Raw genomic sequence first — 12605 nt, forward strand, 5'->3', positions numbered from 1 at the left:
GTGTGATTCCCCTTGGGCAGAGTCGATTGTCTGCCCAGGTGCTGCAGGGAGTTGACTCAGCAAAAACGAGAGGCTGGAGAGTTGAAGCAAATACGTGGCAACCAAAAAACACCCAAAAGCAGGTGCCTCACAAGATCTGAGGTTCCTGGTCTTTCGGGTTTAGAGGTTCCTGGTTTTTCAGCACCTGTCTGGTTCGGCTGCAGCTTAACGTGAGTTCCCTCAGATGCCCTTCACCTCATCAAAGCATCTCGCCTCCAACGCATTGCCACGAGGCCCCCTTCCACACCCTAACCCTCCATTATTTAACAGACAGGTGAGGCAAATAAAACTGCAAACACACAGCCAACAAGTAAACACACTCAGGCATCCACGTCAAGTGAAGGTGTGCTCCTCCATGATTAACTTAGTGATAAACTCATGATCAATCGCTCAGTGCATTCATCAGTGAGTTGATCTCAGCGATTGTAGCAAACTGGTGATGATGTCAATAATGAATTACATTTCAACACATTATGAAAAATGTTACGGCACTATGACAGTTTGGCAGGTAACTACTACTGATATCGACCCCCGCAACCTCAGTAACCACCACCTTCATGTAACTGGGAAGATAATTATTATTTATTGTAGATGCTGTCATGTCGATGTCAACCTCTAGCAATCATATACAGTAAATGGCATTTCTCCAGAAAGTTCTGTTCAGCCTTCTGGGTTTACTATGGTATGTTAATTTTTGTGGAGGCTGAGTCTGTACACCATTTCTTGTTTATTGGTTTTTGGTCATTCAGTTCCCAAATTGCTACATCTAAGTATGATATAGCCACGTCATTCGTACTTCAGGTGAAAATTCAGTCTGGATTTGAATCATGAATGCACTCGTTTGATTTCCTTTGCAGTGTGTGGCATCCATAAAGTGTCCCCTAACACCACAATTCAAAGGCATCAGTTCTTCCTGTCTTACTTCACCGACAAAAGGCATTAAAACCAAAGCAGTTATAGCGATGTTTAGCTCAGTGGGCAAGAGTGCTGCATCTGACAAATTATTGGTTCTAATCCTGGGGCATTCAGGGCAGTCATATCGATGTTGGATCTTTAAGCAAGGGCCTCAACCCTAACTGCTCCAGGGAAGCCGGTTCTGCTCTCTGCCCCAATGCATTTCTCACATGTACAAAGCTTTGGGCAAAAAGCATCTGTAAAATAAATGTTTATTCACAGTTATGGGATAAGTTAATCCCTTTATTTGGGATAAATAGATTTAAGATATGATAAACCATGTTCTGCATTGTCTTTGACACTTTAATTCGTATGGCAAAATGAAACATCCTTTTAAGTGGGACTATTACCATAACGAAGGTTTTAGTGATGTTGGTAAGACTGCCTAGTTTACACAGGGGTGGAGTAATACAGGGTTGCTGAGATGTTTCAGGAAGCGCAGCGGAAAGTAGCCTACAAATGACTTCCGGTCTAGTGCCTCAGGGTCTTAAACTCCAATCGTCGTATAGGATCTTTCTGGATTCCTTCAGTTTCAATGGATTAGCATGAAACTTTTGGAGGGAAAAAAACAGTGTTCTTCATTGCTACTATAAATGAAGCCCTGCTTTTGGTTTTAAACCCCCGCGCTGTCCTTCCACTCCCAATCTTTTCTGTTGACGGCCTTTTAATAGGAAAGCTTGGTATTAACCACCTTTCCTCGACTGGGTTTGGGTTTTGTGGGATGGACAGTAGGAATCGTAATTGAATGCCATTGTAATATTTGCCAAGGCTGTTGTTTTGCCATTAGAGCTACAAGATTCCAGAATCTGGAATCCCAACACTGCCAAATTCTACCAACACCAGGCAGGTGCTGTTGTTCTAATGCAACGCTTGTCACCTTGCTGTCAATATTTACACGCTCATCAATTTTTTACGAGTCCCCAGGTGCTGTGATGAATTTTTAATAAGTGTCTGGGAAATATATGGGAAGGTTCAAAGTCTTTAATTCAAAAGGTGGAAGGAATAAATTAATTACAAATTACTTTATAAGAAGACTTGAGAATTATAGGCAAAAAAAGCATGTCGGAAAAAGAGGAACCTAAGAAGGAAGCACTCTTTTATTTAAGTGGTGATACTACGGTGTATTTTAATGATTGTATGTGACCTAATTACAAGACTGTGTCCTACAATCAAGCATACTGCATTCTAGCAGTGAACAGAAAAGAAAAGATTTTAAACTGGTAAAAAAAAGAAAGGAGGGCCATTGCATTGATTATAGCTAATAATCATCCTAATTATAATCATCACTGAATTTTTTTCTGGATAACTATGGTGCCTTCATTTGAATTTTATGAGAAAACAAAAAAAAAGACGTATAACCCCATTTTAAAAATTTACATTTTACAGTTCAAAGACCGAGACATTATTTCCATGGCCTGGAACTTAATGCAATGTGATGAAATCTTAACAACATCTGCGCTTCTCAACATCTGTGGAAAAACATGGGAAAAGACCCACAGTTGGCAAGAATGGATCCTGCCGCCTTCGCATACTGACTAGTTATAATCTGCTACCTCACACTTCCTGCTATTTCTCTGCTTAAGGATGCTGAACCACCCTCCAGGCCGGACTAATGGTCATGTTCTTATAATAGGCTCAGATTTCATTCATAGGCCGGGGTCCTGAGGTTTCAACACGCCACATATTTTCATCCTATAGAAATTTCAGGCCATGTTGGTGCATGTATCCTGACTTCCTCTTCAAACAGCATGGAAAAAGAGATAGGCAAGAAAGTATAATACAGTTTCTGTCATTTTAGTATACAGGCAATTACTGCTTTATTGTGTAGTCTGCAAACAGTTTGTTTGTCTGTATATTTGCATTCAGAGTAATGCTGTATATTCTGGGCATAACCATGGTCTGCAGTGTTCTGTCTGCTGGTTTTATCTGCTAGTTTGGCCCCCGCATTTAAGAGCCCTCGAGGGGCGATGGAGCGGGATCCTTTGTTTCACAAGACGTGATGCAGGTTCCTCTTTGTCTTCACATTAACAGCCTCTGACTCATTAGTTGCTTTCAGGTCCTATTCGCGGTGATGGATCCTCGCAGCGAACTCGACGGGAGACGTCCTGGTACCAGTGGCGAAATTGGCAAAATGCAAAAGCCGTTCAATTTCCTCTACCGACTCGCCGCCCACCCCCCTCTCAACGCCCAACGCTCAGTCGATATGTATTAAAAGTGGGAAGGCTGCCTGAAATTGAGAAATCAATTAACCCTGCATTCCTGTCCCTGTGTGGTGTGGAGCGCCTTTCACTGCTGTTTATTTTGCTACCTTCTTTATGAAAAGCTGCCCGCGTTGTCATAATTGAAACCACAAAACGAAACCCCAAGGGAGACTATGACCACTTTTAAAAGAAGCTCAAAGGCTAAATGAACCACGCATGGCTCTTCATTGTGCCATTTACCGGGGCAGTAAATTGAGGTCCGGACCCCACTGGGAGACAGCTAATACCGCTGCCTAACAGAAGAAGCTAACTGTACACCAAACCTAGAGTGCAGCTACACATCCAAAAAGTGGTTTGAGCCTGGACCCAGACTTACTAAAATATACTGCTCAGGGTATGAATCCACTGGATTTGGCCAGGTGATTTCCCAGATATACCCAGTCCCCAGGATAAGAACATCCGACTTACGGACAACTCGTACTTAGTAACAGACCGCCATAAAGCCTATTATATCAACAATCCGAGTTAAATACAATAGTTCAGGATATTGAATGCATGTACTATTTTGTGAGCCTTGTGAAAACATTGCACGGTTTCAGCAGTTCATTTGCTCGAGGTACGATACAGTACAGTATGTAGTTACTATTATTATGGTATAATTATTATGTAATAATAGTACTATTATTTTTCAGTTTACAGACAAATTCGACTTAAAGATAGACCCAAGGAAAGGATGTGGTTTGTAACCTGAGGACTGCCTGTAATGAATGATTTTCTATTTGCCTTGGCACAAAGTAAAGATGTTATTCTTGCTGTTTATTGCCACAAATTAGGATGCATGCAGTACATTCTGCAGTTGGTGTATGACTCACAACTAAGTTCAGAACTACTTTAAGCTGTCTTGTTAACATTACATGCAGGCAGGCATTTGCAAACTTATTCAGTTTGCATAAGTATTCAGACTCTTGAACTTAATATTGGTTACAAGCACTTTTGGAACTAGTTATGGTTTATGTCTTTTTGGGTTCATGTGTATTGGTACAATTTTTACCCATTCTGGTTGGATAATATGCTCACTCTCTCTCTGCTTGGAGATTGTTTTTCAATAGCAGTTCTCAAGTCTCACCATAGATTTTCAGTTGAATTCCGGTCAGGAACTCTAGGAGACTCAACTAATTGTGTGTCTACTTAAGATAATTTTGTACATGTAACTTAATTAAGGTTTGCCACAATGAAAAGGTCTAACTACTGCAAATGGCATCTATCAGGGTTTGTTTCCGTAATTTTTCTTTACCTGTTTTGCTTTAAAATAATAATTTTAATAGTTTTCATTCTGAAATATTATCACATGGGAAGAAATACTAAAGTATATATTTTTTTGTATACTCTGTAGATACTGCCATTGCATGATGGAAAATGTATAGGCGTGTCATAACGTACAAAAGCTAACAATGGACTTTCAGACTATAAAAACATATAGCTGCAGTGTGCAGGTGAAATGACCCAAATTTCCCCAGTTACTTTCAGCAATATGGATGCCACCAGCAACACTAAGATGGTTTGGCGCGCACCTTAAAAACATGCAGAGCTTTGATTTACTGTGCCGGAAGTTAATTAAATCACTCTCTGGCCTATTGAGGAAAAAAAGTTTAATTAAAAGCATCGCCTTGATATGCGGCCACCGCGATGGCAGGGGGGTGGGATTAAGCATTGCTTTTCCTGCAAAACGCTGCTCTGAATCTAATTAGTGTGGTTATCGCTTCCCTGTTAATGGCGAACTCGAGGCAGGAATGGAGGTGGTGATAGCACTTTGGAAGGATCCTTCACATGCAAGAGTCAAGAAAAAAACAAAAACCTGCATCGTAGTACGGTCTCTGCATATTGGCTCGCCCGCCTCCTAATAATTCTGAAATTCAAAATCATCCTGCAACATACAATTCTAGTGTGAATTGCGTCTGCGAGGAGAATTTTGTCCAAGACTTTGGCCTGAAGGAGTGAGGCATTTATTTTACCTGTAAACCTGACCCTATTTGATGCTTCAGCACTTCAAGTATATGAGCTTTTTCGAGCAGTAAGAAGCAAGTATCGCACAGACAAATTCGGGCAGACTTAAATGCTAATGATTAATTTAATTTGCCGCCTTTGCGGGTGCTCTCTCTCCCGAAACAACTGGGTTACAATGTTACAGTGCACCATTTTTTTCCCCCGCTGAATATATTACTGAGGCAGTAAGACCATTTGCACACACGCTCTATGATTAGTATAATTGAGTGGAATGAGAGTCACACCCACATAGTTTCACAGCTCGCGGATACAGGCAGCAGGCAAATGAACTGTAAACCTTCTGGTCGTGAATTCGGCTCAGGAAGTTCCATTTATTTTTATTTTGTGCTGTTCCCAGCATAGTTCTTACAAAGTAGTTAAAGGAGCTTTATCCGGAAGCGCAGCATAGACTGATGTTGCAGTCTTTAAAAAGCAAGTAAATGGGAGGAGGTGTGGCTTAGGATGCCGTGCTGGTGTTCAGAAGGTCATCGGTTTAAGGCCCGTCGTCTACAGATGGATTTCACCCTGCTTTCTTGACTGTGCATCGCGTTGGGTAAAAACTTCTGCTAACTAAATATATGGAACGAATGATAATGAGGGAGAGAAAAAGATCTTAGAGTTAAGAATGGGCTATAAGTTGCAGGAGAAAAAACTCAAAGTGAAATGACTGCCTATATTAGAATATAAATTAAGCATTCAAATGATCTCTTTGCATATTAAATTTCTTTTTCATTCCATATCAAGACCTTTTTACTATATATAATATACAAACCATCTAAATTATGCCATTCTATGTGCAAAGTTACCACTTTACACTGTATGTTTTGGATAAAAATGCTAAATTAACGGCACTGAAAAGTTTAAATGTGGGATTCCGCGGTCAGAGAGACAGATAACAGGCGAGTGAGGCTGCAGGGTTACCAAGACAGATATGCGCGCCGTACCCAAGCCGAGAACTTTCACATTTAAGATGTATTATGCACTTACATTAAGAAATATTATGTATTACCTATATTTACATGCCTGTTATATGCTTTTATATGATCCCAGTCATTTCCAGTTTTGTTTTTGGCTTTGCGTCTTTTGTGAGTTTCTGCAATCTTTCGATATGCTCCAAAAATATTCCCATTTACTTGTTCACGGCCAACTTGAGAATTACCAAAACTGTAAATATTAAATACGCCGATGTAAAGTGGTTACTGTATTTCCGCACAGCCTACATGACAGCTCATGCTACAATGCACGTGTGTTATTGAACATCTAGCCATCACGTGATTCTCAGTTAGGCGTTAAGGCTCATGATTTTCAGGCCACACCTACTGTATCTCTGATGAAAAATCAGATCGGATTGTTACCTTCCCCACAATATACAGATATACAGTCCAGTATTTTTTGGCCCAGTACCGATAGTGGGCATTGTATCATACTGCTGCTATCTATAATAATAACACATAGAGTAAAGAGTAAATATATACATAGCACTTTATTTAGAGCAGAAAATACTGTCAATTTTCATGTGTGAAATCACACTGCCAGGTTCAGGATTCTCTTTTATGCAAATGATTTATGCCCAGTGATGCCTGGGATAAGCTCCGCCCCTCCACCCTGATGGACTGGATGGATACGTACTCTGTACTAAAAAACACATGAAACAAACAACACTAATGATGATTATGAATAATTTGAATGATGAACCCATAAGAACCTCTTCGCTTAACCACCATCCATTCATTTTTATGTAACAGCAGAGACCATGAGCAGATACCATGGATGCCAGTCCGTCACATAGCGGCACAAACATACACACACACACACGCACACACACACGGACACGCACATACACAGACACGTACACACACAAAGACACACACGCACATACATACACATACACAAAGGCACAGTCTATCCCATTATTCAAATGTGTCTGCTGTAAAAATGTACTTTTGTCTAACTAACATTAAACAAACGTCAGCACTTACTATCCACACTTGCTAAACGTTAGGTCAATACTTCACAGCTATACTGTTTATATGAAATGTACATTTGTTCTGTGATAAACCTCAAGACCTGTGTTGTAAATACATTTGTAACGGAGACTGGGATTTTCATTGTTCATTTCATTCTTTCTCACAAACCTTTTCATTTTTATCCTGAACCAGCATTCTGAGCAGCCTCCTTTGGTCCTGGGCTAGCTGTACCCGCGTGGTCGATACAAATAAATAATTATAAATAAACTAGCAATTTAACGGCCTACTGGCTCTCCCCACACCTGGCATCTGAAAGAAAATATCAGAAAGAGCATGATCAATGTTGTAAGCAGCCGGAGAGGAAAATCACACAACTCGATCCTAATTTGCTATTATTTCTCCCATTACAGTATAATTGAGTCGAAACTGATTCCCATGCTAAAACTGAAACTGAATTATTCAGGGTTGACTAAGAATGCACAAAGGCCATTTAGAAATGTTCATTTCTGATATTCTTGATGCATTACATCTAATTTCTTGAACTGTGTACAATTATAATAAAGTGATTCGGCTCGACCCCCTAAGTACCGTACAGGGCACAGACAGCCTCAGCGCACTGCCTACACGGAGAGAGCACTTTCAGGAAATAGCACCCAAAGACAACTATAAAGTATTAAGTGACTTCAGAAGTGTTATATAAATATTATTTAATTCATTCAATCAAATTCCAATCCTTGACCTCCCTAGTTGTAGAACCAAGCTGAAGCCACACCATACACAGGAAAGGATGCGTTATTTTTCAGGTGCACAAATATGAATACAGCTCCATTGGAATTCTTCAGTTTTCACATATCCCATCATGCTCTCCTTTGAGACACGCACACATACACAGGTGAGAGTGAAGCTTGGGGTCTGAGCGCAGGCTCAGCCATTTATCTGGCACTCCTAGAGCATTTTTTTCAGGGGGATTAAGGGCCTTGCAAAAAGGGCACAAGAGAGATGTGACTATTCTGCCGAGGACGGGATTCAAACCAACGACCTTCCTCTCACAGGCACAGAGGCCCGACCTCCTGAGTCACATACCACAAGCTACTGAACGTCGCCCACTGTTCTAACAGCTCAACAAACTGGCGGCCACAATTCCACTCTTAATTTCAGTTCCGGCAACAAAATGTACACTTTTACTTCTAACTGGTATAAGGTTATCATTCTCAAGGGACTGGGGGTACGGCTGGTCTGACACTACTATTGATTTTTTTTACCCCATTTGTGTCCTATTCTCTGTTGTCGTCTTGCTTTGCTCCACTCAGACTTTTAATAATGTGTACCAAACACTATATCCATCTATGATACTGTTTCCTGTTACTGTTGGTAAATCTCTATTAAGTGCTTTGGGGCAACTATGTTGAGCCCCATGAAAATAAAACGCACGAGAACTGAATTGAAAGTCTTGGTTCTCTATAAGTCTCCTCTGCCGCTCATTTGTTAGCTACAGGAACGGGGCAGGATCTGCAGAAGGCAGTAATGTGGATGTACAAACCACACGAACACATGAGACAAGGTGATGGAGCATTGGTGTGAACTCTCCTTGGCTTGCAATTCTTCAATAAAACATTCTGAATCTTGTGTCTTATTATAAAGGTCAGCAAACGCTGACATTAAGCCACGGAAAAGCATCCTCCAAGTCTGTAAGGGAGTTCACGCGTATAAAAAAAGCTCAAAGGTGAAATTACTTTTTGCCAGAGAAGAGTCGTAGACTTTTAGTTTTCTTTCCTTTTCGTCGCGAAGCCTGAATGTGCTGGGAAGCGTCGGCACTCTCGGACAGACTGGCGGCGGCTGCCTTTCCGTTACACCGCGACTGCACCTCGTTTACCTGAAAAGCGCTGCACTGAGCTCGGCTGACGTTCCTTTAGAAACACTCTTACTTCTGGGAGATTCTCCCGACTCCAGCCAGCTGTCACCCCGTGACACCCAATCAGCAGCTGATATTCACGTCTGCGTCAGACACCACCAGCACCGGGCGACACGAGAGGTGCGACTTCTTACAACTCGCTGCACAGCAATTTGTAGATCACGTCTATATTATTTACCATGTCCCTTAATCACAGCAGACCAGCCCTTTCCTTTCCACATTTAATTACTCTCTACATTTTTTAAATGCAAAGCTTTTCACAGTTTCAGAAGTGATATTCAAACCGCATTCTAAATAGGAGTGAAAAATAACATACAGTGAATATCGCCAGGAGAGTCACCAGTGACATCAGATCACAATCAGTTAGAAATTATATATATGCATATTTTTTTGGAGATAAATGACAGTGGTGCTATCTCTATATAAGCTCTCTCTCTCTATATATATACAGTATATATATATACTGTATATATATATATATATATATACTGTATATACACACAGACACACACACTCAGAAGTGCACCTTTTCTTCCTGTGTGAAACGCTGTGCCTTGTTTTGTTAGGACACCTCAGATCAGAGGCGTACGTATCCGCAGCTCCCACTCAGGTCCAGTGTTACAGTTCTTGTTCTGTAAAAAAAGGGACCAATCAATAATTTAGGTAAGTTTCAGGGGAAAATTCCCCCGGGGGCAACATTCCAATCTGAAAAGAGTTTAAGGTGTTTCCCAGACAGGGCTTTCTGTAGAGGTCCTTCTTTAGAAGCGAGGATCTGCCCAAAGCAGTAAGAAAGCTGCATGCCCCCCTCCCCCCGCCGCCCCCCCTTGCTCTGTATTGATGTTTTTAATTGCGTCTCAGCACCTGACCTGCACCTGAAGACCCTAGAGGCCCATCTCTGAATTATTTAAGCATTGCACTTATAGACAAGCGAGACTGTGGTTTGAGCAGCATCGGGTCACCGCCATGACTTCCGTCCCCCTCCCGCACTCCCACCCCCGTCCCCCCACTTATTCCCAGGTGGCTGTTGCTCATTGTGGCTGAATGGTCGCGTCGAATCCTGGGTCTTTCACTGGCAGCCCTGTCACTCTATCCCGGGAATGACCTCTCGCTCACTGAAAAGGCTCATTCAGAAAAGAAGATTCTGCCTCGTTATTAAGGTTCATTAACTGTCATTTTAAAAAGTCTAGAAGTTTCTAATTGTAAAATGTGTTCTCGCAAGCGAAAAATAATGAGTTTTATTGATCATGCTGCTTATTCTATATGCTTGGATTTCTAAACAAATAACAAGCATTACGATGTGAATAGTATATTTTAAACTTCCTCGGCAAAGGGAAGATATTAATTGTACCTATAATAAGGTTAAGTGTATTTGAATAATGCAGCAAGCAGAGTCGTAAAAGCTTCAGCTGTGTGATTAGTCACATTCCTGCATTTGTGTTCACGTTAATGCTATTAGTTACTTGTGCTATTTTGCCTTAATTTTAAGAAGAACTACATCTCATTACATGTTTGGCAACCAAGGATTTTACCTAATTAAAATACATTGTTGGCTGACATAACACGACAACACAACCTACGCTTCAATTAAATTAAATAAGGTACATCATTTTATTAAGCCAATGTCAGTACTAATTTAGCTAATAAAAAACATGTTTTTATCATAGTTATCCAACATTCAATAACTGATGCAATAAACACAAATAAACATGAATACAAATTAACACTTTTAGCTGCAATAAAACAAAAACAATTTTAAAAGTCCACTAAAAACAAAAAGACAATATTTCCGATCAATATTATCTAGTTTTCTTCTACAAGAAGCATGACCGTGAAGTACAGGAAACAACACTGGTAATATATCTATGCAAGTCTTAATGATTCATTCAATTTTAATTGATTGGAATGTATACCACAAAGAATGGTAGTATGTTTTCTGGAATTGATCTGCAATTCTTAAGCTTTTTTCCCTTATTTGAAACATACTAAGAAAGGGATGTCATTTCAGATATATTTATTGATTCTTTTTTTTTTATCAAGATTGAAGCAGAATTTAAAACATTTCGTACAGTGCATGTGACATTGTAATATACCTCATTGCAGTAACAGGCTCATTCTGTATACTAGTCATATCGTATGTATGGAGCCTCGGTTCATTCTAAATTCTTTAGATGCATTTAGAACTCATAGAACAAACCTTGTGAGTTAAAGAACTTCAATAAATGAACACGCACCTGGTTTGGCCGATTTGTAGTTGTTTACTTCAGGAATTACAGCAGCATTGATTTGATTAGCAGGGCTTCAATAATGAACACGTTTTCCAAAGGAAGTCACAAATCAACATGTTGATCGATGATCAGCGGTGCTTTAATTGCACGGGCACTCGCCCCCATATAAATCTATCATTTTGACAGGCAGTTCATATATTATGTATTTGTCCATTTAAAAAGGAATTAAGTACATAAAGAGTGACAGAATGGAAGTCAATGCCAATTTTTTATGATCTAAGTGATTGCAATATTTGTTCAGTTTCTATAAAAATGTAATTATACTACCTAATGTCAACACCTTCTCTTCAAGCAGTCGCAGTGCCTGCTATGGTGAAATTTTCCCTTGCATGGTCCATAGGTGAAATGAAAATGGATTTTTTTCTCAAAATAAAAAATAAAAACTTTCAAGTGGTGTCATTTATTTTATCATTGTTTCAATATTTTTTTCCTTTTTTTTTCAAATTGTCACTCATTGTCTCTGTGACTTTTGTAAATACAGTAATTTGGTTATAATGAGTCCCAAGAACCAGTTCCACAGTAAGTAGTTTTACTGATTCACCCCAAGGAATGACGAACACCATAACGAACCCAGAAATCAGGGTCAAAATGCAGCCTATGTTCTGCCATGAATCTAGGGCAGTGAGAATATCAAGGCAAAATCACACAGAGAAAACAAGGTCAAGAAAACAGACAAGAGTTCAGAAACCAGAGGCAGGCGAACAGAAGCTCGGCAAGCCAATAGCTCAGAAAGAAGCAGACTCGATACCTCACAGAACATCCTTCGGTGAATGTCCCTATATCTGTCTCAGGTTAATTAAGGCTAGTATTACATTGATCTGGGGTGTGGTCTGACAGGGCATGGTCTGACTGGGCATGGTCTGATAGGGCGTGGTCTGACTGGACGTGGTCTCATTGGCTACAGGAGCTGCTGACTGAAGGTAGGCTTGAAACTAGCTTACAAATAAGCCTCATTTGTGAATAATACAATTCATAAAAATCTTCCCCTAGAATGTTACTGCTAGAGAATATGCGTACGAGAATACGGGAATGAAAAAAGAAGTAGAAAATAGAATAGATATAATGTTGCAGTAATAGTAAGTAAATAGTAAACTGAACTGCAGTTTAAAAATCTTTTTATCGATATAAGTTGAAAGAGAGAAAATGCTTTACATCCATTTCCTCTTGCTAAAATCTCTTGATAATTTATCTGTATCTAATATAC

Source organism: Paramormyrops kingsleyae, chromosome 13 (genome assembly GCF_048594095.1).
Source record: "Paramormyrops kingsleyae isolate MSU_618 chromosome 13, PKINGS_0.4, whole genome shotgun sequence".
Lineage (NCBI taxonomy): Eukaryota > Metazoa > Chordata > Actinopteri > Osteoglossiformes > Mormyridae > Paramormyrops > Paramormyrops kingsleyae.